Consider the following 27,219-nt stretch of genomic DNA (forward strand, 5'->3'; position numbering starts at 1 on the left):
TGGAATTGTTTCCTTAATTTCTCTTTCTGTTTTCTCATTGTTAGTGTATAGGAATGCAAGGGATTTCTGTGTGTTGATTTTATATCCTGCAGCTTTACTATATTCACTGATTAGCTCTAGTAATTTTCTGGTGGAGTCTTTAGGGTTTTCTATGTAGAGGATCATGTCATCTGCAAACAGTGAGAGTTCACTTCTTCTTTTCCAATCTGGATTCCTTTTACTTCTTTTTCTGCTCTGATTGCTGTGGCCAAAACTTCCAAAGCTATGTTGAATAGTAGTGGTGAGAGTGGGCACCCTTGCCTTGTTCCTGACTTTAGGGGAAATGCTTTCAGTTTTTCACCACTGAGGATGATGTTTGCTGTGGGTTTGTCATATATAGCTTTTATTATGTTGAGGTATGTTCCTTCTATTCCTGCTTTCTTGAGAGTTTTTTATCATAATGGGTGTTGAATTTTGTCAAAGGCTTTCTCTGCATTTATTGAGATAATCATATGGTTTTTATCTTTCAATTTGTTAATGTGGTGTATTACATTGATTGATTTGCAGATATTAAAGAATCCTTGCATTCCTGGGATAAAGCCCACTTGGTCATGATGTCTGATCTTTTTAATATGTTGTTGGATTCTGTTTGCTAGTATTTTGTTAGGGATTTTTGCATCTATGTTCATCAGTGATATTGGCCTGTAGTTTTCTTTTTTTGTGGCATCTTTGTCTGGTTTTGGTATTAGGGTGACGGTGGCCTCATGGAATGAGTTTTGAAGTTTACCTTCTTCTGCAAATTTCTGGGAGAGTTTGAGTAAGATAGGTGTTAGCTCTTCTCTCAGTGTTTTGTAGAATTCAGCTGTGAAGCCATCTGGTCCTGGGCTTTTGTTTGCTGGAAGATTTCCGATTACAGTTTCGATCTGTGCTTGTGATGGGTCTGTTAAGATTTTCTATTTCTTCCTGGTTCAGTTTTGGAAAGTTATACTTTTCTAAGAATTTGTCCACTTCTTCCAAGTTGTCCATTTTATTGGCATATAGTTGCTGATAGTAGTCTCTTATGATCCTTTGTACTTCTGTGTTGTCTGTTGTGATCTCTCCATTTTCATTTCTAATTTTGTTGATTTGATTCTTCTCCCTTTCTTTCTTGATGAGTCTGGCTAACGGTTTGTCAATTTTATTTATCTTCTCAAAGAACCAGGTTTTAGCTTTGTTGATTTTTGCTATGGTCGCTTTTGTTTCTTTTGCATTTATTTCTGCCCTAATTTTTAAGATTTCTTTCCTCGTACTAACCCTGGGGTTCTTCATTTCTTCCTTCTCTGAGTTTTAAAATTTCAGATATTTTCCAAGTTCTAAAATTTTAATTTTGTTCTTAAAATGTTTATTTGCCAAGATTTCCTTTATTTTCATTCATTTCCAGTATACATTCATTGTTTTTGTTGAACATTCTTATTAAAGCTAATTTAAAATCCTTGTCTGCTTCATTTTGAGATTAGTATCTGTCAGTTATTTTTTTGAGAATGGATCAAATTTTCTTAACTTTTTATATGTGGGTAATTTTAGAGTATATTTTTGACATTGTGAATGTTACATTATGGAGACTGTTTCTCTTATCCTGCTCTGAAGTTTATTGATTTTTTTTTTCTATTGTAAGCAGATATTTAAGTTGGTTAGACTCAAATTGCAAGCTCTGCTATCCCTGTGGTGATGACAATGCCACCGGTCTCATTTTAGGCTGTCTTAGCTTTGCCTTGTACATACGTGGTTTGGGTGTCAGCCACAGACTTGTACAGTACCTGTACAAAACTTTGGAGTGTCTTCCTCTATCCTCTGCAGGGTTTCTCCCTCACTCTCTGTTTTTCTTTGTTGCTTTGGGCTGTGATTTCTTCTGCCAGAAAGATGGTGAATTTTTCAGTGGGATTTTTAACCTCCACATGTTGTGGCTATGATGAGTGGCAGCTCATTTCATAGTTTACACTAATTTTGGTTGGGTCCCACACAGATATGCTTCAGAAGTCTGTCAGAGACGAGGGCAGTTTTTGTTAAGAGTTTCATGGTCTGCTTGTCTAGCTCTCTTCTTATCAGGGTTTTCCCTCACTGTCTGATCGCTCTGGTTTCCCTGAACTTCTTTCCCTGGTTCAGTAAGAGGGATGGGTTTCTTAAAGTGAGAGTTTAGCGGTTCAGCTCCTCCACCACCACTGTGGCTGCTTTCACGGCAAAGTTGCAGACTTGAAACTCACATCACACCATCGCTTCTTCCAAGGTTAGACTTCCCTTCCAGACACGTTTTCTTTTGTTCACTTGCCAGAGCCCTCAGGTAGTTGTTTTCTCATATGTTGTCCAGAGTTTTAGTTGCTATTTGTGGGAGGATTAATTTATAGAGGTTTACTCTTCCAAACTGGAAATAGGCCTCACAATGATTCTTTTTTTCCCCAAGTACCTTTATCTCAATAACCTTTTAAGTAGGAAGGTTGGGTTGAATCACTTCTTAGTTCATTTTTAGCTAGTATCATTCCTTGAGTTCAAAATTATATTTTCTAAAGGTGACCATATGGCCTGTTCTTGGCTACCCTTCTTGAGTATTGAGATATTAAGAGAAGCATCTTGGTGTTTGCTCCCATCTTTCTTGCCTATCCCTTTCTTGCTCTGTTCATCATCTTTATTCCTTTTAATCAGGGCTGCTGGGAATCCCGGGTGAATCTCCATGACCTCACGCATACCGCTTTGCCAGAGGAAGCCCTGTACTTGGATATACTCTGTGCGTGGATGTCCCCTGGCTCTAAGTCCATTTGGCTCTGAAATTGGAGTCTGAGGAAGGGAGACTGGCTGACGACATGCAGAGCCCCTGAGGGCAGCCTCTGGGATGACTCTTCCCTTCCTAACTTCCTCTGCTTTCCCTTTATCCCTCAAGCCTCCATCTTTTCTTTCCCCTTGTTTGCTCATTCTTCTCTCTTCATTTTTCTGATTAATTTTATTAGATTAATATTAAAAATCATATCAAAGTAGTATCTTATGTTTCCTAGCCAGTAAAACATTATCTTTTTAAATTGTCTTTTTCATTTGAGTTATCTTTTTAAATTGTCTGTTTCATTTGAAATCTAGGTATTATATATTTTAAGGTAGATGTTAGGTCTTTTATAGAACCTAGCCTTCCTCACTTTGTATATTAGCTGAAAATAGTGTGACAAAACAGTAGGAAGTGGAGCGAGGAAGTCCATGAACTCCCAATTCTGTGGGAATGGAATTAACCTGGAAAGGCTGAGTGTAAACAAAGTAATCTTTTTATCTGTTAATTCCTATCGATTCTCTGTTCAAACTCCTAAATTATTATTAATGTTAGCTTTTATTTTGTTGGTGTTGTGGATGTTTCAAAGGGTGTGTTATGGAAGAAGGTGCTAGATGGGGAGAAAGCTTTGGTAGAAGAATTTCAAATATCTTACTCTAACACTGTTGGTTGGCCTGTAGAATTTACAGTCTGAGAGACTGAGCACAGTACAAGTAGATTAAGGAATGTATACTCTTCGGGCTCATGGGCGTGTTTATTTGTAAAGGAGGCTAAGCCCTAATTCAAGAAAACTTCAGAGACTTAGTTAGAATGACCAACAATATCTGAAAGAGGTCTATTAGGGGACGATATGCACAATTAACATTCAGCACAGCTTCCTCATCCTGGAAACTCTTTGATTCTTTTCTTCTCTTTCTCTTCTACTCTGATTTCAGTTTCTATTCAGGATCTTTCAGCACTCAGATTTAGACTGTGAATTGCAGACAAATGCGTGGCAGAGAGAGAAATAGAGAAAAGTAGGAGAAAGGTTGACTTTCCTGAAAAGATTTCACAGTGAAACTTTATTTTTTGCTTTAGATGTTCAGGAATTGATTGAGTTCAAGGCCACATTCCAAAGCTAACTGTAACAAACTTTGAACTATCTGTTTCTTTATTTGTTTTGGCCTTTATTGCAGATTATAAATGTTGCTCTTTCTTTTTTTTTTCTTGGAGATACATGAAATAAGTAATCTTGAGTAGGGGTCATCTTGCTTTAGTTATTTTTTTAAAACCAAGAAATGTATATTCTTCTTGATGGAAGACTGTCAAGATTCCAGCCCACGGTGATTCACTGTATGACATTGGTCAAATTAATCGCTCATGAGTGTCAGCTTCCTTATCCATATAATGAGCTAAATGGAGAAGATAAGCTTGAAAGTCTCTGTCAGTGTTGACTCACTGATTAGGAGGACATTAGGGAACTTTGAGGAGGGCATGGCAACCCACTCCAGTATTCTTGCCTGCAGAATCCCATGGACAAACTAGCCTGGCAGGCTACAGTCCATAGGGTCACAAAGGGTCAGATAGGACTGAAGCGACTTAGCACAGCACAGCAGGGAACTTTGATAAGGCTATTTTAGTAGAAGGTTTAAAACTGAAGCATCCTGAAAGAGAAAGGAGGAGGTAATGGATGTGAATTACATATTTGGGCAGCTTGACCAGAAAAAGGAGAGAAATATGACGGTAGTTAGAGGAGTTAGAGGAGTCAGCAAGGTCAAAAGATACTTTTCAACAAAACAAAGATTTTTGCTTTCTTGAAGCCGTGAAGGAGAGAGCCTAAAAAAGGGTGCACCTGAAATGTGAAGTGGATGGCTGGTGAAACAAACAAGATCTTGGTGGAGGTTGAGACACGCTCTAAGTCAAGGAAGGAGTTACCCTACCTCCTGTGGGATAGGAGAGAAGGGCAAAAGCTGAAAAGATGGACACCACAGTGTGGTAGAGAGAACATCTTGAATTTCTTCTAGAAAAGGTGAAAAGTGAAGTGTTTGCCAGGAGTTGGAAAGAGTAGGATGAGAAAGGAATTAAGAAAGATGAATCTTTGGGAAGAGCTGTTAAAGACTGTCTGCTGTAAACTCAGTGAGAGATGAATAATGGGAATATCCACCTGAAGTTGTATAGTGAATCAAAAAGCAACCTTTCAAACAGACTTTTTTTGTTGGTTTTGTCTTATATTTTTAGATCTGTGATTTTTGTTCCCCAACAACTCTGGGTGTCAGTTGGTCACTGGTAGTGCACGCACCTTGCTGTGTTTCTCACCTTTTTTTTTTTTTTAAACCTGAGACCCTGTTTCTTAAGAACCTCCTATGAATTAATTTTTACAAAGCATTCAGTAATTTTGGGCCAGTACAAGCTAATATGGTTAAAATAAAAGTGATCTTAAATGAACACTCTGTTATTAAGTAGTATTTTTGTAAAGTTTATGTTTTGATTTAGCATTATCCATGAAGAGACATTTTGACTTTTTTACTTAACAAGTGATATGCAGTATGATTAGAAAAATTAAATATTTTCATAACATTCTGCTTAATCATTTCTAATGAGAATTTTTCAAGAGCCATGTTTCTACTGCCTTTTCCTTGTAGCCCTGAAGGAAACCCATTGTAATGAAATGAAGGAACCCATTGTAGCTGCTGTTTTAGTCATTGGTGGGACATAGAAAGGATCTGAGACAAAATTAATTCTTTAAGATTGCTGTATTCCATGTGATTCAAACAGGCGTGCATTGAGCAGTTTTAAGATTACAGATGTGATTGTGATAGTTCCTTTACAAAATAGTTTTATCACTGTGATTATTGAGTACCACGTTTTTGAAAGTGCTTATTTCTTTTAAAATAATCTTAGAAATGGCTTACTTTTTAAAAAATGTTACTAAACATTTCTTTCTTGGAATAAGGTTATGTGTTCACATAGCTTAAATTTGAAAAAAATAAATAAAAGAATCGTGGTGGTGTAGTCGCTGTCATGTCTGACTCTCGAGACCTCATGGACAGTAGCTTGCCAGACTCCTCTGTCCATGGGATTCTCCAGGCAGGAATACTGGAGTGGGTTGCCATTTCCTTCTCCATGGGATCTTCCAGATCCAGGAATCAAACCTGGGTTTCCTGCATTGCAGGCAGATTCTTTACTGACTGAGCTATGAGGGAAGCCCTAAATAAATAAAAGAATAAAAATAAAAATAAATGAATGATTCATTGAAAAGTTTTCCTTGACTCCAGTCCTCCAGCATGTCTCCTCCACAGGGCAACCTGTGTATTGTTAGCTGTCTTTTTTTTAGAGTTACTTAAAGCATATACAGGTATATGTACAGCCCCCCTCCTTTTTTTCCTGCATAAGTAGTAGCACATTACCTGTATGTTTTTTCATTTTTTTTAGTTTGCATAATGGTTCATTGTGTTGGTGTACCATAACTTGTCTTCCCTGTTGATGAATACTTAGGTGGTTTCTAATCTTTTACTGTTAGAAGAAAAATGCTAAGATGAATAAATTTATATATATATACACATACACACACATTATTTTCCATGTGTAACAAGGTTGCTGAATTAATCACATTAAATAAAGCACCATTTGTCAAATTTTAAGATTACATGCTTTGGGACATGAACAGAAAGTGCAGATTGAAATACAGGGTTGTACTGAGGCATCGAAAATAAATAAAAATCTACTTTGTCACCCCATCTAGTATTTTGTCTTATTTTTTAAAAATTATTTTGAGGCTTTCATTTTGAATACAGTAATAGATAATAAATATTTCAAGCTTACAAATATTTCAAGCTATGTGTAAGTACTCTTTGGGCAGATAACACATTGTGGTGGCTGTCTTTACTCTCTGTTGATGGAGAGTCACTTTTGATGTTATATTTTCTGTGTCTTCCCTGTTTTCCCCAGTGGATTTTGAAGTATTGGAGACATTTTGCAAGGTCTGAGAAACTTGACCAAATAATGCAATATATAGAGCTGGTAGAAATTGTCTTGAGTTGAAGTTGCAGGATTTAATGTTTGTGTTTTTATTGACATATTTCAATAATTCTTATGTTTTTTGCAGTTAACCAGTGGTTCTTAATAGATATCAATAAACGATATATGACTAAACATAAATCAGTTTAAAACCTTTGTACTGTCAAAGTCACCAGTCTGTGGTCCCCTGAACAGTCAGTCAACTGAACAGTAGGTCTTAAGCTGAACCCCTCTTACATTATAGCCATCTGTGCTCCCTGAATGTGTAGAAAGAGGTTCTCGGAAGTTCTGTTTGAAAAGTTTAGATATTTGGATACCTATTTTATTATTGACTTAAAAACTGAATACTGTCTCATTGAACGTGAAGGGTTTGTATACAGTAGTTAAGAAACACTGAAACTGGGAAAAGTTAAAGAAGAAAAAGGATTTGGAAGTTGTGATCAGTGTCTCCTCACCTGCATTTGGAACAGTAATTGTCACTTAAACTCTCTGGAAGCTTTTCATGTTTATTTATCATGTACAATACCTAATGTTAAATGCTTTGCACAGTACCATAGGAAGACCACGTAAGTCATAATTCAATTATTATTGTCTAAATATCCTGTAGCAGCCACATTCTAAGTCAGCTCTCTAGGGATAGTAGGGGAGAGGAAGGGAGGTAGCTCTTGTATTTGTTCCCTAAACTGTTAACTTAGTCACATCCTCAGACTGAGAAATTGCCTGGAGTAGTTGTCAGAATATGAACTTCCAGGCAGTGCCCCAGATGTACTATCTGAGAGCCAGGAATGATTTATGATTAACTCATTGAAAAGGCATTTGGAAATTGGTGAGGACATAGGATAACAGAGTTATTGCAAAAACAGTTTGAAGGAAGTGCCCAAATCATAGGCTTTGCCACCAAATCACTCCTTGTAAAGATCCCACCACAACTCCAGTGCTATCTTAGTGGTTTTTCTTGTCCTTGAAATGCTAACCTAGACCTGACCTGGAGCTGCAGAATTTCAGATTAGAGAGACACTTTAATCTTTTCTAAGAAGCTGAGCTTGCTTCAAGCTTTATTAACTTAGTTCATGATTATCTAAAATAGTCTTAGTCCTGTTTACCATAGACAACTCTACTTCTGTTAGTTCTGAAATAGTGAAGCCAAATGTCACTGGGATCCAGACCCAGGAGGGGAACTCTGCTTAGATGTCCCATAGGCACCTCAAACCCAGCCGGTGTGTAACTTGTCATCTTGCCCCCGACCTGATAGTCTTTCTCTCATTCTTTCAGGGTAGTAGGCACTGAGTACCTTAAGATGAATAAAGACACATTCTGTCTTGGACATTGAGTGCAAGGGGAGATTTATGGAAGGCTTTACACTTCAAAAAGATTATCCTTGTATGTAGACTGGATCAGAGTGAGTCAAGGATAGTGGTGAGCAGGCTATGATTGGAGAAATCAAGGAGTGAGATGATGATGGCATGAACCAGAGTGGCAACAGTGGTGATAGAAATGGTGGATAAATGAAACAAAGTTTGGAATTAAAATCAGTGGCACTTGGTGATGGACTGAATGTGGGAATTGGGGGAGGGGGTGCTCTGGTGATCCGATCAAAGGTGATTCCCAGGTTTCTGACTCAAGCACTAACATCGGCCTGGTGCCATATGCTGAGACAGGAAACCCCACACTGGACAACAGGTTAGGTGGGGGCAAGAGTTCAATTTTGAGAATTATTAGACTTGAGATATCTTTAGGAAAGTCAACTGTCTCTTGTACATTTCCTCTTATCAATGACATTAATCCTCTTCATACAGGCGAAGTCCAGAAGTTGTCCATAATTCTTTCATTTTCCTCACTCTCTACATTCAGTAGAAGTCTTGTCAGTTCTATACCTCTTGAGAGCTTTCTGGACTCTTTTCTGCCCTTTTGCCATTACTAGTGCTGATTTTAAGCATTGGCCATTTTCCCCTGGACTGTTTCACTAGCTTCCTAATAATCTCCAGTTTCCTGTGATCCTCTCTTCAGTCCAGAGTTCTCCATACCTTCTTCTGCCAGATCACAAAGGATTCTTCTGTGCTGGGAGCCGGGGGGTGGGGATTGAGGGGCAATGTCTAGGCCCTTCTACCACTGTTTCAACCAGAAGAGCTTTGCTTTTTTAACATCTTGAGTTTCTGTGTAAAATTTCATTTGAAAGTACATTTAAATTAATAACATAGGTCAGTCAAAACTGGAAAACCTCTTCGCCTGTTGACTTTTCATCCTACAGACAGTTACTTGAATGATATTTCTAAAATGAATCTGATCATCTCATTTACTGCTGAAAACTTTTCAATGCCTGACAACCTGTAGGGTAAGGTTTAAAATTTATAGCATGTCTGTAAGACCTTTTGTGGTTCATCTTCGAACATTCTCACCGGTTCTGTTCCCAGTTTCTTTCAGTCCCCTGAGCCTCTTTGGCTTGGTTCTGGTTTGCTTCCCTTCTTCCACCCGCTTTCCCACACCACTGCCTTTGACCAGTCCTTTGAGACCCTTCTAAGATGTTGTCATTCCTATGAAACAGTTATGAGTCATCTCTGGACATAATTAACTCCTCCCTTCTCTGTACCATTTCTCTGCCCCCATACTTATACTAGTTTGCACCCCAGGCGTTGGACCTGAACATGTGCATACATGGCTATCTTAGACTAACAGGCTATAAACCCCTTGGGCATTGGGCCACGGTATCCTTTGTCTATGTATTGTAAACACAGTCCTTGGCCTGTGGTGGACTTCCGTCAGTGTTTGTTGATGTAAATGCAGCCAAAATTGGCAGCAGGAGCTGCTAGGTTTTGTTAATTCTTAGACATTCAAGGTGTTTGGAATGTAAATATTGGGTTCTTTGGTGCCCCCAGAGCCAGCCCTATTCTAGACAAATACTTGGGATGTGAACACATGTTGGTTGGTGTGACAATTGTTCTACTTTGATTGTGCCAGACCCCACCTGATATCAAGTAGCTTGTGGGGTGGCTTTTAGGAGTGCATAAAGATTTTCAGTTTGGCACATTAAAAAAAAGCTTCATTGCAATATACTTTACATACCATAACATCTACCCATTTAGACAGTGCTTTTCAGTATACAGATTTGTGCATCCATCACCATAGTGTAATTTTAGAATGTTTTCAGCCTGCCGGAAAGAAAAGTTATGCCCATTAGCAGTCACTCTCCACCCTCTCCCACCCCTTCCTAGTACTGGGCAGCCTCTAGCCTATTTTCCGTCTCCATAGACTTACCTGTCTGGACATTTCATGTCAGTAGAATCCTACAATATGTGGTCTTTTATGAATGCCTTCTTTCACTTAGCATAGTGTTTTTGAGGTTCGTTCATATTTTAGCATGTATCAGTACTTCATTCCATTTGTTTAGTGCTGAATAATATTACATGTGTGGATATACTAACTTCTGTGTATCCATTCATCAGTTGGTGGACATTTGGATTGTTTCCACTTTTTGGCTTTTATAAATACTGCTATGAACGTTGACATACAGGTTTTATGTAGACATATGTTTTCATTTTTCTTGGATATATATCCAGTAAAATGTCTGGATCTTGAGGCAACCCTCTGTTTAACTGCCAAACTATTTTCCAGAGTGGCTGTTCCGAAGTGGCTGCACCGTTTTACATTCTCCCCAGCAGGCTGTCAGTTTCTCCCCCTCTTCACCAATACTTGTTACTATCTTTTTTTTTCAGGAACATGACATTTTTTTAAAATTAGAGAATAATTGTTTTGCAGTGTTGTGTTTGTTTCTGCCATACAGCAACGTAAATCAGCCCTAATTATACATATATCCTCTCCCTCTTGAGCCTCCCTCCCCGCCACCATCCCAGCCCTCTAGGACTGTCACAGAGCACTGAGCTGAGCTCCCTGTATTATAGCTGTTCTGGTAGGTTTGAAGTGGTATCTTATTGTGGTTTTGCACTTTCCTAATAACGCTAAGCATATTTTCATGTGCTCGTTGGCCATTTGTATGTTTTCTTTGAAGAAATGTTTTATTCAAACCCTTTGTCAGTTCTTTTAATTATTTTTTGTCTTTTTATTATTAAATTTTAACATTTCTTTTTAGATGTTGGATGCAAGTCCCTTATCAGACATGTGATTTATAAATATCTTTTCTCACTCTGTTGATTGCCTTTTCACTTTATTGGTGGTGTGAAGCACAAGCATTTTAAATTTTGACCAAGTTTAATGTCTCAGTTCTTCCCTTTTTCGCCTGTGCTTTTGGTACCTATCTAAGAAATCATTGCTCAACTCTGGTGCAATTTCTTAAACTTCTCTTTTTCCATTGAACTTTTTTCCTCACTCCCAAAGTGGCTATGGAATCTTTGTAATTTATCTGACAGCCTGTGACTTTTTATAGTCCCCGTTTCACAATGCTGGGTCCATAAATCAGGTAGACCAAAATTGCGTCAGTGCTTGGAGGTAGGGGTGAGGATAGTAACTATTTGTCTTGCTGTCTGGAAGAGGTATTTGCTAGAATCTTTTAATCTGGTGAATAAAAGCTTTTAAAATGTAGATCCAGATGTTGTATAAACATGCTTTGCAATCTTTCACCAAATGTTTAAGGAGTACATCTAAATTAACTGTGTGCTGGAATCTTGGACTGTGGTTTACACTTACATGTATGTAGTAAGATATTTACAAAAGGGCAGTATTTGGGTGAAGTCTCCGAGTGTAAGTCAACAACTGGGAGACCCATACCACCCGATTCATGTCTGCTATGTGAAATTATTCAAAATGTGAGTAGCCCTTATAGTCTTTATTTCACATTTTGGAATATGTTTGTGATGATTCTGGTGCAATTCCCTGTTCTTCCTTTTAGTGCCAGTTTAAGGAATTGCTAATTGTCCATTCTTGCTGGAAAGTACTGATTTCCATTTGAATATAACAGTCTTTTTTGCTGAAACTTTCCTATGGTTGATTCGAGCAAATACAAGAAGCCTTCTGTTTGTGGACTGAATGTTCAGCCAGCCATGACGTGGCCACTATTCTCAATGAAGCTTATTCATCACTTTCCGTGCTGGTGCATTGTACGGACCTTGCCGAGGATCCTGGGGACTTTGAATGGAGAGCTTCTCCTCTGCTTACCTCCATACACTGTTGGTATTAGGCAGTTCTGTTCTCGATCTTTTCCAGACCTTGTGGATAATTAGGTCTTTTTGTTTTCCGTTGATTCCCAATAGTGTCATGGAGATGATAGGCACTGATTGAGAATCTGTTCTTTTTCTAATAACAAAATGACAATTAATGCTCTGAGAGGTAGTTTTATGTTTTCTTTTTGTATACTTGAATATTTGTCTTAGACTCAGTGTCATTTTACACAGACATGGACAATATTATATTTCTGTAAAATAAAATGAAATGGCTGTTGATGATCTTAGATTCAAAGCTTATTACTCTCTAGGTAAACTAAACTTTTTTATATTTAATCTTGTATACTTGTTGAATAATTAGATTAAATTTGCGGATTAATTGTGGAATTTCACATGTAGATAGAGATGTTCAGATAGAAAAGGAGTTTTTTTGTTCTGGCCCATGACTAGAAGGTAGTTGAAGTTGTTATAAAACTAAGCCTATTATATACTTTGGAAAAATAATGTGCCCTGAAACGTAGCAGGCACTTATTATGAGGGCCTGTTAGAACACAATCAGATCACCATATCGTGGATACTGGGACTGTTTCACAACAATAGTGTTAGGATAAGTACTGTTCCCTGTGTGTGTTAGTTATGACCAAATGGGGGTATACATATCCATTATAGAATAATATTTGAATTGTTTTTGACTGCATCTTATAACAGGCTTATTTTTTTCAAAATATATATTTAAAAAATTTTATTTTATATTGGAGCATAGTTGATTAGCAATGTTATATTTACTGTATCACAGCAGAGTGATTCAGTTATACATACACATGTATTTTGAATTCTTTTCCCATTTAGATTATTACAGAATATTGTGCAGAATTCCCTGTGCTATACAGTAGATCCTGTGTGTACATGTCAACCCCAAATACCCAATCTATACCTTTCCCTCTAGTAATCACAAATTCATTCTCTAAGTCTGTGTGTTTCTATTTTGTAAATAAGCTCATTTGTATAATTTTTAAAGTGATATTAAATGGTACTGTCCGACTTATTCACTTGGTATGGTAATCTCCAGGTCTGTCCTTGTTGCTGCAAATAGCATTATTTCATTCTTTTTAATGGCTGAGTAATATTCCATTGTATATATGTGCCACATCTCCTTTATCCATTCATCTGTCGATGGACATTTAGGTTGCTTCCCTGTCTTGGCTATTGTGAACAGCACTCCAGTAAACATCGGGGTGCCTGTATCCTTTTGAACCATGTTTGTCTCTGGATCCATGCCCAGAAGTGGCATTGTTGGATCATATGGTAACTCTGTGTTTAGTTTTTAAAGAAACCTCCATATTCTACTCCATAGCGACTATACCAATTTGCATTCTCACCAACAGTGTAGGAGGGTTCCCTTTTCTCCACGCCCTCTCCAGCATTTATTGTTTGTAGACTTTTTGATGATGGCCATTTTGACTGTTGTGAGGTGGTATCTCACTGTAGTTTTGATTTGCATTTCTCTAATAATTAGCAGTGTTGACCATTTTTCATGTGCCTGTTGGACATCTGTATGTCTTCTTTGGAGAAGTCTCTTATTTTTAGATATCTGTCCCTTTTTGGATTTTTTTTTTAATATATGTAGAGCTGCATGAGCTGCTTATAAATTTTGAAGACTAATCCCTTGTCAATTGTATCATTGCTAATATTTTCTCCCATTTTATGGGTTGTCTTGATATATACTTGCTCTGCATTCTCCACTCCTGTTGCTTTCTTTGAACAGTCACTGAGTTTCAGGGACTCACTGAATAAGCCTGTGACCTGTATTCTAAGAGGAAGCCCAGCTCTGGATCTCTGTGGAGTTTACAGTGGATTTGGGAGGGCTGCTCTTGCCCTGAAGACTGGGTGCTTCCAGAGGAGCTGGCTGGTTCAACAGTTCTCATTTGAGGGACTCAGTCTTGCCCCAGGCACGTTTCAGGAAGCACTTACCTTCATAAGGTTTAGATTGTCTGCATTATCTCTCTAGGTAGCCCACAAACAGATGAAGGCTTGGCAGAGCTTCTCCTCTGCTTACCTCCATACATTGTTGGTATTAAGCAGTTCCATTCTCAATCTTTGCCAGACCTTGTAGATAATTTTTGTAGACCTCTTTGTTTTTTTTTGTTTTTTTTTTTTTTATTTTATTGTAGACCTCTTTGTTTTCCATTGATTCCCAATAGTGTCGTGGAGATGATAGACACTGATTGAAAATCTGTTCTTTTTCTAATAACAAAATGACAATTAATGCTCTTAGAGGTAGTTTTATGTTTTCTTCTTGTTTATTAAACGTTTATCTTAGATGCAGTATCATTTTACACAGACATACACAATATTACATTTCTACTGATTCCTCCCCATCTACCACCACAGACAGACAGACAGACAGACACACACACACACACTCTGTACCCCTACACATTAAAAACAACTCTTCCCACCAAGAATTGGGATGTGGCTCTAAATTCCTTTATTTCCCTACTTTAATTCTAATCTAAATTTATGTGTAATAGTTGATAATTATTTACTTATTTGAGTATGATCTGTGATATGACAAGTTATTTTTTTTTTTCCTTGAAAATAGTTCTGATTCCAACAGGTCAACACATTCTAAGTGTATTCTGCTGAATAAAAATGACTTATTGTTTGCTACTTAAAAAAATAAAAAATTAAACGTTTCTCTAAGTCATTCTCTCTTGTCAGTTTTCCTTGATGTGATGCAGGTTTTCTTTACTTCCCACCTAAATTATTTTCCAGTATGTTCATAACTGGTCTCTATCCCTCCTGGTTTTCTCTCCCTTCAAATCTACCTACTTCACTTCTGAAAGAATGACTTTAATGAAAATGCAGGCACATCCTTCTCCTGGTTAGAAAAATGGCCAGTGGTTCCCATGTGTTTTGGGTAAAGTCTAAATTGTAAAGTCATTCTTTGAATCTTGGTGGCTTAACTTTCTGCACTTTTACTGTTTGCTGCTTTGTCTCAGAGTCTGTGTGCTAAACATACTGCCTACTTTTATGACCCCCCCGATTCCTTTCATGTCCCACTGTGTCTGGCGTATCCTTTGTACTCAAAGGTTATCTCCTCTCTGGAGCCTCTCTGAACAGGCTGTTTGTCTTCATCTGTGCTCACACAGTATCGTATTGTATATAGCACTTCTGATATATCATTTTATTGTTCTGTGTACCAATACTTCTGTAAAATGTAATAAAAATGAAATAGAAAAGTGAGGTATAAAGAAGACTGAGACTAGAAACCTCATTTCAAAATTATTAGATTCAACAGACTTAAAATTACTCAGTTTCTAAATGTTTATGCTCAATTTTGGACTTCACTAAGTTGCATTTTGAGTAGCACTGTATTATAACTTTTATCCATTTTCCAGTTCTTTGCATGTGTATTTGCTTTCCTGACTAGTCTGGGGCTGCATCTTGTTTATCTTGTGTTTTGCTTTGTCTGGCTTTTCCTCCTTTGTCCCCTAGTCCTTGCCCTCCCCTCCCCAACCCCCCACCAACCCCAAACTAGGTCTTAAAATAGTACACGGCACAATTAATCAGTGAATGTTGAGTGAATTGAGTGTAGCAGTGGTTTCATTACCTTTTGATCACAACTGGCTTGTGCTTCAGTTTGCAGAGTCACGTGGGTAGAGCTTTGTGTTCGTTCATACAGGTAGTAAGTACTTGGAACTTGGTGATGCCGTAGTGAAGTTCTGCTCGGGAAGGGGCTTGCTGGCTCAGTGTGCAGTACACGCAGTCATGTTGCACTCTGCCTAATTTCAGTTGTTTCTGCGTGCACGCAGGACATCTTCACATTCTTAGCACAAGTGATAAAATAGCTCTGTGCTGTAGAGGAGGAGTAGAGAGCTAGTAACACCACTGAAGCAACCTTTTAGCAAATAGTTGCTTTGAGGAGAATGTTTGCTGCCAGTTACAAGTGGAATGCTTCTGATTTTTCTGGTTTTGCTGACATATCACGTGTGCATGCCAGATCTTCTGGGTGATTCTTGGGGACCTCCAGCCCTCACACCCGGTTCACAGTTCATTAGCCCATTTGTCTTCAGGATCTGCCTTTTTTTGAAAGTTGTAGTTACCCAGCTTCAGGAGCTGAGAGCTTGCTGCATATCTGTGATTTCAAAACAGGCTTCTACTGTGGTGGAAAGCCCTGGAAACCTGAGTTCCAGCCCAGGCCTCGCTTCTAGTAGATTGTATGACACTGGGCAAGTCATACTCCCTTTATAACTTGTGTCCTCGATTGAAAATCCAGACTAGATTGTTTGTAGGGTTTGCCCTTTAATGCTTCCCTTTGGTCCCTGTGGGAATTGATGTTTGCCTGCTTCGATTTTTGTCCTTTAGCTCTGGCTGGTGGCTGTCATATACTGTCATACATGTACTGTGGCAGCATTTACCATATTATACTGGCATTCTCTTTGCTTTTTCCCCTCCCCTAGCACACTGTAGTTTCCTCAAAGACGTTTTATTCATCTTTGTGTTACCTATTCTATGGTGTCTCAGTTCATGCCCATTAATGTTGGTTGACTAGTTAAGCTGCCCTCTGTCCTTTGTTTTTGCTACAGAGCTTTGTTTAGCACTACGCCTACCAGGCAAGGAACCTTGCATTGGTTGCATATTTGATATCCAGTTAATATATTGCAGAGCTGTTCCAGGTTGTGGACGTCATGAAACGCAGCTGGAGTGATGCTGATCAGTCACATGGCTGTGTACAGCAGGTGAGAGCTGTGGTTATTCTTTGACTATTCTCCTCTGGAGGGTTTCGGTGATTATTAGCTTGATGAAGGGTTTTGAATTGGTAGTCCTCTGTCTGGTCTGTCTTGGCCTCTGGAAGCTGAGAGAAAGATGTGAGTTCTCTGCCCACAGCCTGCCCAGCCCTGCGGGACAGCCTGCCAAGAATCTCAAGTCACATGCCCAGAGAGTGGCTGCTACATTTTTCCTTGCTCGTCTTTTTCAAGGCTGCTGTTGTTGGGCTTTCTGCCTGGTGTCCCTGAATTGTAGCTCTTTTAGTTCTCTGGGTGGTGAACTCCAAACATTGTTGAGCCGCTGATGCAGTCTTTATTGGGGCTGGATTACCTCAAGTGAATAGGCTAAGCATGTTTCTTTGCCACCACATTACCTGGCAGGATTTGCAGCCGTGACCCGAACACTGAGCCCATGGTCCTCAGTCCCCATGGCATTCTGCAGAATGTCCCGAGCCCACAGAGTGCACCAGTGTGGCATGTGCAGCAGCCTGTCCTCACCCCTGTCCTGGAGGAGAGAACCCCTCGTCCTGTTTGGTGAGCTCATGGACTAACCCTCGTGCTCATTAGCTTCTCTAGGTAGGTATTCGTCACACATCCTGTTTGCAGAACCGAACCCTGTGCCTGTCTGTAAGATCTCTCATACACCGAAGTGTTCAGGTGCCATGAGGTTATATTGTGATGGTGGTGATAGATTAAAACTGAGCCTCTACACACATTTTCCTGATCCATGTGTTTGCAAAATGGTTCACAAGGTTAGAAATTTAATAGATGGAATATGGTGGAATGACAACACTAATTAAGCTCAAGTTTGTAGAACCACTAGCCTTAAGTTTCCTTAACACAGTGCTCTAAGTAATAGCTGTGGTCTTAGAAGAATCCCATTGCCCTGAGTCGAAAATTTCCCTTTTTTCATCCTTATATGGCCTTTTCTTGCCAATTAGTTTCTGTGTTGCCTTGGGAGAATTTATTATCTGAGCTGCAGTTTCCTTCTTTGTAAAACAAGATACTGTCACTACTCAACTTATGTGGCAGTATTAAACATTAAGCATCACGTGAAGGTGTGTACTTGGTGTGGGGTCCGGCTGACCTGTGGAAATCTAATAAAGGTTCCTTGTTGTTTTCCTGTGAAATTGAACATATAAATCCTTCATGTATATTTGTGCTGAAAACTAGGAGACGATGTTACAAATAGCATCAAGTAGAAATGGAGGCATTTAATGAAAAAAATGTAGTGAGTATTTCTTAGGCACCGGGCACTGTGAGTGGAGGAGAAGACGGCTTCCTCGAGCTGCTCGCAGTCTTAATGGTAATACAGAGAAACAGGCAGGCGTTTGCAGAGGGGGTGCTGCGGGGGTGTGGAGGGAGGGCACTCATTCTGCGGCGAGAAGAGCAGAGGCGGTGGCAAAAGGTCAGGCAGGGTTCCCAAAGGAATGTTCTTTTAAAAGTTTTTATTGGAATACAGTTGATTTACAGTGTTGTGTCAGCTTCAGGTGTGCAGCAAAGTGAATCAGTTTTACACATATCCACTCTTTTTTAAAAAATTCTTTTCCCATATAGGCCATTGCAGAATATTGAGTAGAGTCCTCTGTATACAGCAGGTTCTTATTAGTTATCTATTTTATAGAGAGTAGTGTGTTTATGTCAGTCCCAGACTTCCTCTGTGGTCCAGTGGTTAAGACTGCCCTGGACATCGGTTTGATCCCTGGTTGGGGAACTTCCATGTGCCTTGCAGCGTGGCCAAAAAAATAAAATAAAATATTTGAACTGTGGCTTGTTGAGAAGGGGAAGGAGGTTCCAGGCAGAGGGGACTACACGGGGAGTATACCAGAAAGACAAAAAAGTGCAAAGTAGCATGGAGAGTGTAGCAAGTTATTCAGGCTTATTTCATTGTAATGATGTGGCCAGGGCTGGGAGGGGAAGCTGTTGATGGCAGGCCCACAGAAGGCCTTTCTGTCATGCTGTGAAGCTTGACTTGTGTCTTATGGAGAAAGGGCTCGTCATCCCAAGGCCCTATTCTGGGGTGTGTCATGCTCAAATTTGCATTTTAATTTTTTGTACTTCAAGTATAGTTAATTTACAATGTTGTACCAATCTCTGCTATGTAACAAAGTGACTTAATTATGCACACACAGACATTCTTTTTTTATATTTTTTCCATTAGGGTTTTACATTTGCATGTTAGCAGTATTGCTCCAGTTCAAGAGCATAGAATCTATTGGTGAGAGATACAATGTGGAGAGCAGGGGTGGGGGGCAGATGCTGAGAGGCTGGTGCGGGAGTTCAGAGGAGAGAGGATGAGAGTCTGAACTTAGAGAGCACGTGGCGGGAGGGATGAAAAGGACACCAGCTGAGTAACAGAGGAGGTGAGATCTGTGATTCCTTCATCTTAAAGGATGAGAAGGAACCTAGGGGACTCTTCTAGGTTCTTGTTTTAGGTGCATAGGAATGGAGAATAAAGGAGGAAGGTCAGATTTTGGAAAAAGATGGTAAGTTCAGTTCTGGACAGATTGAATTGGTGCTGCCTGTAAAACGTGATCCAAGGGAAGGGAGAATTAGGAAACAGTTCAATATGTGGGTCTAGGGCTTAAGGAGGTCAGAGCCAGAGATGTAGCTTTTCATCTTGATCAATAATGATGATGCAACAAGCAAGTGAAATGGTTCCTTTGTTCAGGTACTGTGACACAGGGACAGGCATTTGTAATATTGAATATATCACAAATGAAGCTGTCATTAAACATGTCTGGTAGATACCCCTCCCCTCCTACCTCAGTTCTCTCGTTCGTAGAGATAGGATCCTGTTATCTCCCTTTTCTCTCTCAATCCCCATAGTGCCTTTTTGTTTGAAATACTGCTTTGAAATTAAATAAGACTGAACTTTGAAGAGTCTTAAATTTTAATGTAATACTTTGCATAACTCCAAGCTGCATTTTAATGTGGCTTCGCATAACTTCTGATACCTCTGGGAGTCCTTATCAGCAATTTATTATTATTATTATCATTAGCTCTCAGAAAAAAAAGTTGAGAGAAAATTATTAGGACAATCAGGATGTATTCTCTAGTCTATAGACGGGATAAGTGTACTGTCTGGGCTGCCATGGCCTCTTGTCCTCTCCCTTGGCACGCCCTGCCTTCTGTCTCCTGGGGGCTCTGCAGTTTTAGGTCAGAAGCAAAGTCTTACTAAGTGGCAGTGCTCACTGACAAAGTGCTCACAGCTCATACTTTTTTGGAGAATCTTCCATATCCTCACCTTTCTTCCTGCCATTCCCTCTTCTTTTCTTCATCCTGCTTCAATAAAATTAGGAAATCTTATTCTTGGATGTTTTCATTCTATTTGTTTGTGGTCTATACATATTTTCCTTAGTTTTCTTCTTGTCGGTGTTGAGATTGATGGTAACCTGTCCCTATACTATCCTCTTCCATTTGAATATGCATAGAAAATCAGCCATGCTGCTCTGGTTTCCTAGAAATTATAGCTTTACCTGTTTTAAATTTTTCTTTCCCTCTTTCCTACTGTCCATTAACATGACAAGTACTCTAGGTTCAATCACTGCTGCTTCCCCTGCCCCCACCTTCCAGATATACCTCTTAAGGCTCTGTACTGTATTGCTGTACCTCCATGACCAACCACACCTGCTTAAATACCTCTTATACTGGGATGTTCACTGTCTCATATGGCTCATTTCATCTTCAGCAGCTTCAGTTGTCAAAACGCTTTCTTTATGTAACACAGTGATATTGTGATATAGTAACCAGTGTACTTTCTCTCCCTGGTATTCCCTGCTGCCCTCTGACAGTTTTGCTTTCTCTAATTAGCAGTGGAGGGAAGAGATACATCAGCAGGATGCAGAGAAGAGGCAAGTGTTTGGTTGTTGAATTTCAGAAATTTACAATGTCTGGGTCTGACTATAAAACTAAATTTGGAAAAGTCAGGAGAAAAGATTTTTGTAGACAGGTTGAGAAAGAGCCTCCTGGAGGAGGGCATGGCAACTTGCTCCAGTATTCTAGCCTGGAGGATCCCCATGGACAGAGAAGCCTGGAGGGCTACAATCCATGGGGTCCCAAAGAGTCAGACATGACTGAGCAACTAAGCTCACAGGAGTTGAGAGAGCCCAGATACTGGCCTTGTGCTTGAGAGGACCTCTGGGAAGGGTTGATGAAATCTAGAGGAAGATGGACTTCTCTTTAAGACTTCATAGCAGAACTGCAAATATTACGTTTCTGACCCTCGGCAAGATGGGGGCTCATGATCAAAGTTAAGTTTAGTTACTGAAAAAAATGTAGAGAATGAAGTTATCACATTTCTTGCACATTTCTGATATGTAGACTGAGATTTGTATGTATTATCTATTTTGAATAACAGTGAGATGCAGTGGAAAATTGCACAGCCTTAGAAACCAGTTTAATTTGGGTTTAAATCATGTAATGTCCTAGTCAAGTTACTTAATCTCTCTGAGTCTGTTTTTTTCATTTGTGTAACTGAAATAAAAATACCCACCTCGTGGGAGTGTTTTGATGCTTAGCTGAAAGATGCATACAGTCTCTAGAGTGATGTCTGGCTTAGTAATAGGCACTCAAAAATATTCTTTCCATTTAATTTTTTCTCTCAGTAGTGCCTCTTATTTTGTCCTCTCAAGACTTAATAGAACGTATCTGAATACTTCTTTCATCTTATGGGCTTGCGTATACTTGAAGACGAGTATCCTTAACAGTGCCTCACGCTGTCTTGCATATTTGAGAAGCAGTGTGACGTAGTGCATTCTGGAGTCCATTGCCTGGATTGGAATCCCAGCTAGGCCTCTTACAAGCTTTGGTAAGCTACCTAACTTCTTTGGCCCTCAATTTCCTTGTTTGTAAAATGGCATAATGATAATAATACCTATCTAGAAGTGGTTGTGGATATTAAAGATACTAATACATATGAAGACTTCAGATGCATGGTAGTTAATTAGGCATAGAATAAGTGCCTCTTGGTGACAGAGACAGTGGTACATGGTTACCTGGTCCTGTTTTATTTTCCTTTTTAGAGCCAGGCCAAGGCTGCTTTTTCTTGCCTTCCTGGCATTTACATTGGGCCCGCTTATTTATTCTAAATAGTAGATTATAAGTGGAGGTGACAGGTGTCATTTATGAGCCAAAGCACTTTGCCATATGGATTGTAGAGACCCACGTGTTGAGTTGATGATATCACAAGGTGATACTAGACTGGATGCCTGAGTCACCATTTAGTAGAGGACTTTTGGATCTACAGAGAACATTGTGTGAGCAAGAAGTAAACTTTGTTTAAAGCTTCTGAGAATTCAGGGTTAATTTGCCTAACCCTGATGATGTAGGGCATGATGTAGTCTATGAAGATTAATATTATGGCTATTATGATTATTGATTAGTTAAATACTAAATGAAAGAAACTGTCAAGAGGCCTTTTCATTGAAGGCATTAAGGAGAGAGGAGGGGATTTTACTAAGGAAACAGGGCTAAAAGACGGACATTAATTTTTCTGTTTCAAAGAGGTTACATGAAAGTTTATGTCTGGGTGATGAAATTCTTTGGCCTTCTTCTTCTTGCCCCATATCCTATAATAGAAATTTACTTGTTTTAAAGGTTCTTGTATCTTGTTAAACCTCAAACAGTTATGTTTTGAAATCAGTTCAGTTCAGTCGCTCAGTCATGTCCAACTCTTTACAACCCCATGAACTGCAGCACACCAGACCTCCCTGTCCATCACCAACTCCTGGAGTCTACCCAAACCCAGGTCCCTCGAGTCAGTGATGCCATCCAACCATCTCATTCTCTGTCATCCCCTTCTCCTCCTGCCCTCAATCTTTCCCAGCATCAGGGTCTTTTCAAATGAGTCAGCTCTTCGCATGAGTTGGCCAAAAGTATTGGAGTTTCAGCCTCAACATCAGTCCTTCCAATGAACACCCGGGACTGATCTCCTTTAGGATGGACTGGTTGGATCTCCTTTCAGTCCAAGGGACTCTCAAGAGTCTTCTCCAATGCCACAGTTCAAAAGCATCAATTCTTCGGTGCTCAGCTTTCTTTATAGTCCAACTCTCACATCCATACATGACCACTGGAAAAACCATAGTCTTGACTAGACGGACCTTTGTTGGCAAAGTGATGTCTCTGCTTTTTAATATGCTGTCTAGGTTGGTCATAACTTTCCTTCCAAGGAGTAAGCATCTTTTAATTTCCTGGCTGTAATCACCATCTGAAGTGCTTTTGGAGCCCAGAAAAATAAAGTCAGCCACTGTTTCCACTGTTTCCCCATCTATTTGCCATGAAGTGATGGGACTGGATGCCATGATCTTAGTGTTTTGGAATGGTAATTGATAATTTTATTAGTCAGTGAGTTAGCTCAGCTCGTAAAGAATCTGCCTGCATGCAGAAGACCCTGTTTGATTCCTGGGCTGGGAAAACCCCCTGGAGAAGGGATAGGCTACCCACTCCAGTAGTCATGGGCTTCCCTGGTGGCTTAGATGGTAAAGAATCCACCTGCAATGTGGGGGGCCTGGATTCGATCCCTGGGTTGGGAAGATCTCTGGTGGAGGATATGGAAACCCACTCCAGTATTCTTGCTTGGAGAATCCCTATGGACAAAAGAGCCTGCAGGGCTACAATCCATGGGGTTGCAAAGAGTCAGATATGACTGAGCGACTTAAGCACATCATCAGATACCATTTGATAGTACTGACATCAGTGTGAGAGGAGTTTGAAAAGATAGTGCCCAAGTTAGAGCTTGTTGTTACCATTAGTCAGAGAAAAAAGTTGGGGAAATAAATTTATTTATAAGGAGAAGGTAGTGACTTCACTTTTGGACACTGAGTTTGAAGGGTATTAACATGGTAGTTGGAAGTGTGACATTCTACTTCCTTTTGAAAGCTGGGCTAAGAGTGCTTTAGATGAAGACTTCTTGTTGTTACCCTCAAATAACCCCAGTCCCTGATTTTATATTTGATAGAACATATCTTAGAAATTTTAGAACAAGTTTGTGGAAATATATGATTTATTATATAAACTTTGGACAAACTTTCTATGAGCACATCTTTTGTTCAGTAAGAGGTACAAATTTATCTGCTAAATATAATAATGAAAGCTACATGAAATGAGTAAAAATTTTTTTTTTTTAAGGAAAGGTACTACTGATAAAAATAGAAAAATAGAATGGCACTTTAAAAATATATATTTGGCTTTGTGAACAAAATAATTTTTCTTTTCCCGGGCAAAGTTTCTTCAATAAAAAGATAAGAGAGGAGAATTTCTTCTCTGTCAAATTTAATCTGTAGCCATCTGCTGCTGTATCTCATTATGTTCTTCTGTAATTAGAGCAATTAGGATGAGGCTTGCACTATATATTGGTCTTGGAAAGAGGGTTGATCTATTTGTAGGCTTATTTTGAGAGACTGGAGATTAATGGTCTAATCTTTTTCGTAAACTGATGGAAACTGAGAAATGTTTACTCAAAGAAGGGCAATTTTTTCTCTTCTCTGCAGTGTTGCTTTCTTATCACTGTGGTGATGAGGTATCTTGATAAATATGGTTTTTAATGAGATTAACTCAGAAGATAATAGAGAAGAAAGATTGTAGAAGAGCAGAGAGGAGATGGGAGAAGGCAATGGCACCCCACTCCAGTACTCTTGCCTGGAAAATCCCACGGATGGAGGAGCCTGGTAGGCTGCAGTCCATGGGGTCGCTGGGAGTCGGACACGACTGAGCGACTTCACTTTCACTTTTCACTTTCATGCCTTGGAGAAGGAAATGGCAACCCACTCCAGTGTTCTTGCCTGGAGAATCCCAGGGACGGGGGAGCCTGGTGGGCTGCGGTCTATGGGGTCGAACAGAGTCGGACATGCCTGAAGTGACTTAGCAGCAGCAGCAGCAGCAGAGAGGAGATGAGCTCTGTGGAGTGCTGATTGTGGTAGAAGCCTCTCCCCCAAAATTCGACACTGAACTGCTTGTTCGAAGAATGGAATGGAGAACAGGAGGAGAGTTGAAAGGAGACACATTGATTAGAGATGTGCTGAAGTCTCTTTGGGGGAACCATTCACATGAATGTGGTTTGTGTGTTGAATAAGAGCACTCGGATTAGGTGCTGTAACAAGGATGTGCTAGAGAATTGTGGGACCCCCTCGAATAAGATTGCATGCCCCTCAACATACACAGTTAGAATTAGTGTGCTTTTCCATGACCTGGGAGGGACTGAGAGTTCTTCCCTGCTGCTCTGTTTCCCTCCTCGCTCTTTCGTCTTCACTGCAGTTACTAATACATTAGTGGTGATTCTCATTACCGACAACTGAACTGCTGTGTTATTTTCCAACTGATCTTTGTTAAACCATTATCTACTACCACTCAGTCTACCTGTGGCCACCAAATACATTTTTATGAAACATCATTTCCATCTCTCTTTTTATTCACATGCTTTCTGCATTGTCCAAAATGCCACACTTCTTATCCTGTCATTCAGGGTATATGAATCCTAGCGTTCATGTCTCCTGAAAGGAGACTGACCCACGTTATCATCCATAGCTCTTCTGCATGAACCCTACTATTTGAAGCTAGTTTGGTATCTTCCTTGTCTTAAGAATGGTTCATGTTCATGTCTGCTGCTGATTCTCTGCGCGAGTTGTTTTTCTTTTCTGAAACCCTCCTTGTTTCTCCAAGTCCTAATCCATGGTCCACCTCAGTACTCAAATATCCTCAGTATTATCTACCACTATTGTCCTTTATGTTTTTATTTAATAGTCTGTACAGTGCTCAGAATAGTTGTTCATAATGTAATGGAGGCTGAAAAATTGGTGGTGATTGAACCATGCACCTTTAAAGGAAGTGGAAGAACTTTAGAGATCGAGATGGCCCTTCTTGTTCTGAATTTCAAGTGGTTGTGGCACCAGTTCTCTGGGGACTCAGACAGACGAGTCAGCTGAAAGAAATGAATTGAGTCTTTATTTCGTTTATTCGTTTAACCTTCTGACAGAGCCCTGGTGGCACTGAATTCCACTGTGCTCAGGCAGTTGACAGAGATGACCATTTTCTCTAGTTTTAAGGGGACTTATCCTGGATGCTCTGAGTGTGTTTAGCTTCTGGGTGGGTGCCCGGGGCTGCATGCATGGAACAGTTAATTCTAGGGGCTGTCCGTGCTCCGCTCTATTCAGATCAGAGCTTATTTATGAGTGCCAGGCCACTGCTGAGCTTGGCACATGCTGGTGGGCAGGGGAGGCCTGCTGGCTCTGCACATATGACAAGTTCTGCTCCTGCTGGGTGGGGCATATGCTGGGGTGAGAGAGCAGCAGAGGGGCAAAACACTGGGAGTGAGAGACTGGGAGTGAGCAGTAGGAGCAGAAAGAAAAGGAGGCATTAAGACACACACACACACACACACACACACACACACACACACACACTGGGAGTGAGAGATTGGGAGTGAGCAGTAGGAGCAGAAAGAAAAGGAGGCACTAAGACACACACACACACACACACACTGGGAGTGAGAGACTGGGAGTGAGCAGTAGGAGCAGAAAGAAAAGGAGGCACTAAGACACACACACACACACACAAACACACACACACACACACACTGGGAGTGAGAGACTGGGAGTGAGCAGTAGGAGCAGAAAGAAAAGGAGGCACTAAGACACACACACACACACACACTGGGAGTGAGAGACTGGGAGTGAGCAGTAGGAGCAGAAAGAAAAGGAGGCACTAAGACACACACACACACACACACACACACACACACACACACTGGGAGTGAGAGACTGGGAGTGAGCAGTAGGAGCAGAAAGAAAAGGAGGCACTAAGACACACACACACACACACACACACACACACACACACACACACACACACACACACACACACACACACACACACACACACACACACACACACACACACACACACACACACACACACACACACACACACACACACACACACACACACACACACACACACACACACACACACACACACACACACACACTGGGAGTGAGAGACTGGGAGTGAGCAGTAGGAGCAGAAAGAAAACACACACACACACACACACACCCCCACACCCACCCCAGAGGGGATTGGCACCACGTTCCAGGTCGAAGCAGCCAGGGAGAGCAGGGTTGTCTTTCTCGGTATCTTGAATCTTTATCTGGATCCTAGTATCACCTGGAGGTAACTGACTCCAACCTGTTCTTCATTTACAGTGTAATCTACGCCTTATCCCAGCTCTACTTTAAAAAGATGTTAACTCTGTAATAAAGGTGTCCATATTTTAGTTCTCCAGAGTTACTGAACTCTGTATTTTAGTTATGCCAGTGAGACCCTGATCTGCATTTCTGAAACTGTTTCGTTTATCCTTGAATTATACCTCCAAAGCATTAGGCTATAGCTTTTATAGTCATGCCATCTGCCCAGAGTGACCAGGATACAGCTATTCAGTGCTATAACCATACTTTATGTTTCCAGCACATAGATTTTATTGCTTCAGAATGGCAAATTAAGAGTCATAGTGGTAAAGAACCCCCCTGCCAATGCAGGAGACGTAAGAGACGTGGGTTTGATCCCTGGGTCAGGAAGATCCCTTGGA

The 27,219-nt window shown here is 40.1% G+C and overlaps 1 protein-coding gene across 14 annotated transcripts in view; it reads left to right on the forward strand.

Annotated features, from left to right (window-relative positions):
- IGSF11 (immunoglobulin superfamily member 11) overlaps nt 1-27,219 on the forward strand; it is a 260,051-nt gene that overhangs the window by 153,906 nt on the left and 78,926 nt on the right. The window contains exons 2-3 of one of the 14 annotated variants that reach the window (XM_086404711.1): nt 16,540-16,613; nt 17,022-17,216. The exons of the other annotated variants lie outside the window; for them this stretch is intronic. The gene's annotated coding sequence lies outside the window, so the exon portion shown is untranslated. The remainder of the gene's footprint in view (nt 1-16,539; nt 16,614-17,021; nt 17,217-27,219) is intronic. 14 annotated transcript variants of the gene reach the window in all.

This window comes from Bos grunniens, chromosome 1, assembly GCF_055505025.1.
Source record: "Bos grunniens cultivar Pamir isolate PY7600 chromosome 1, Bosgru_T2T1.0, whole genome shotgun sequence".
NCBI lineage: Eukaryota > Metazoa > Chordata > Mammalia > Artiodactyla > Bovidae > Bos > Bos grunniens.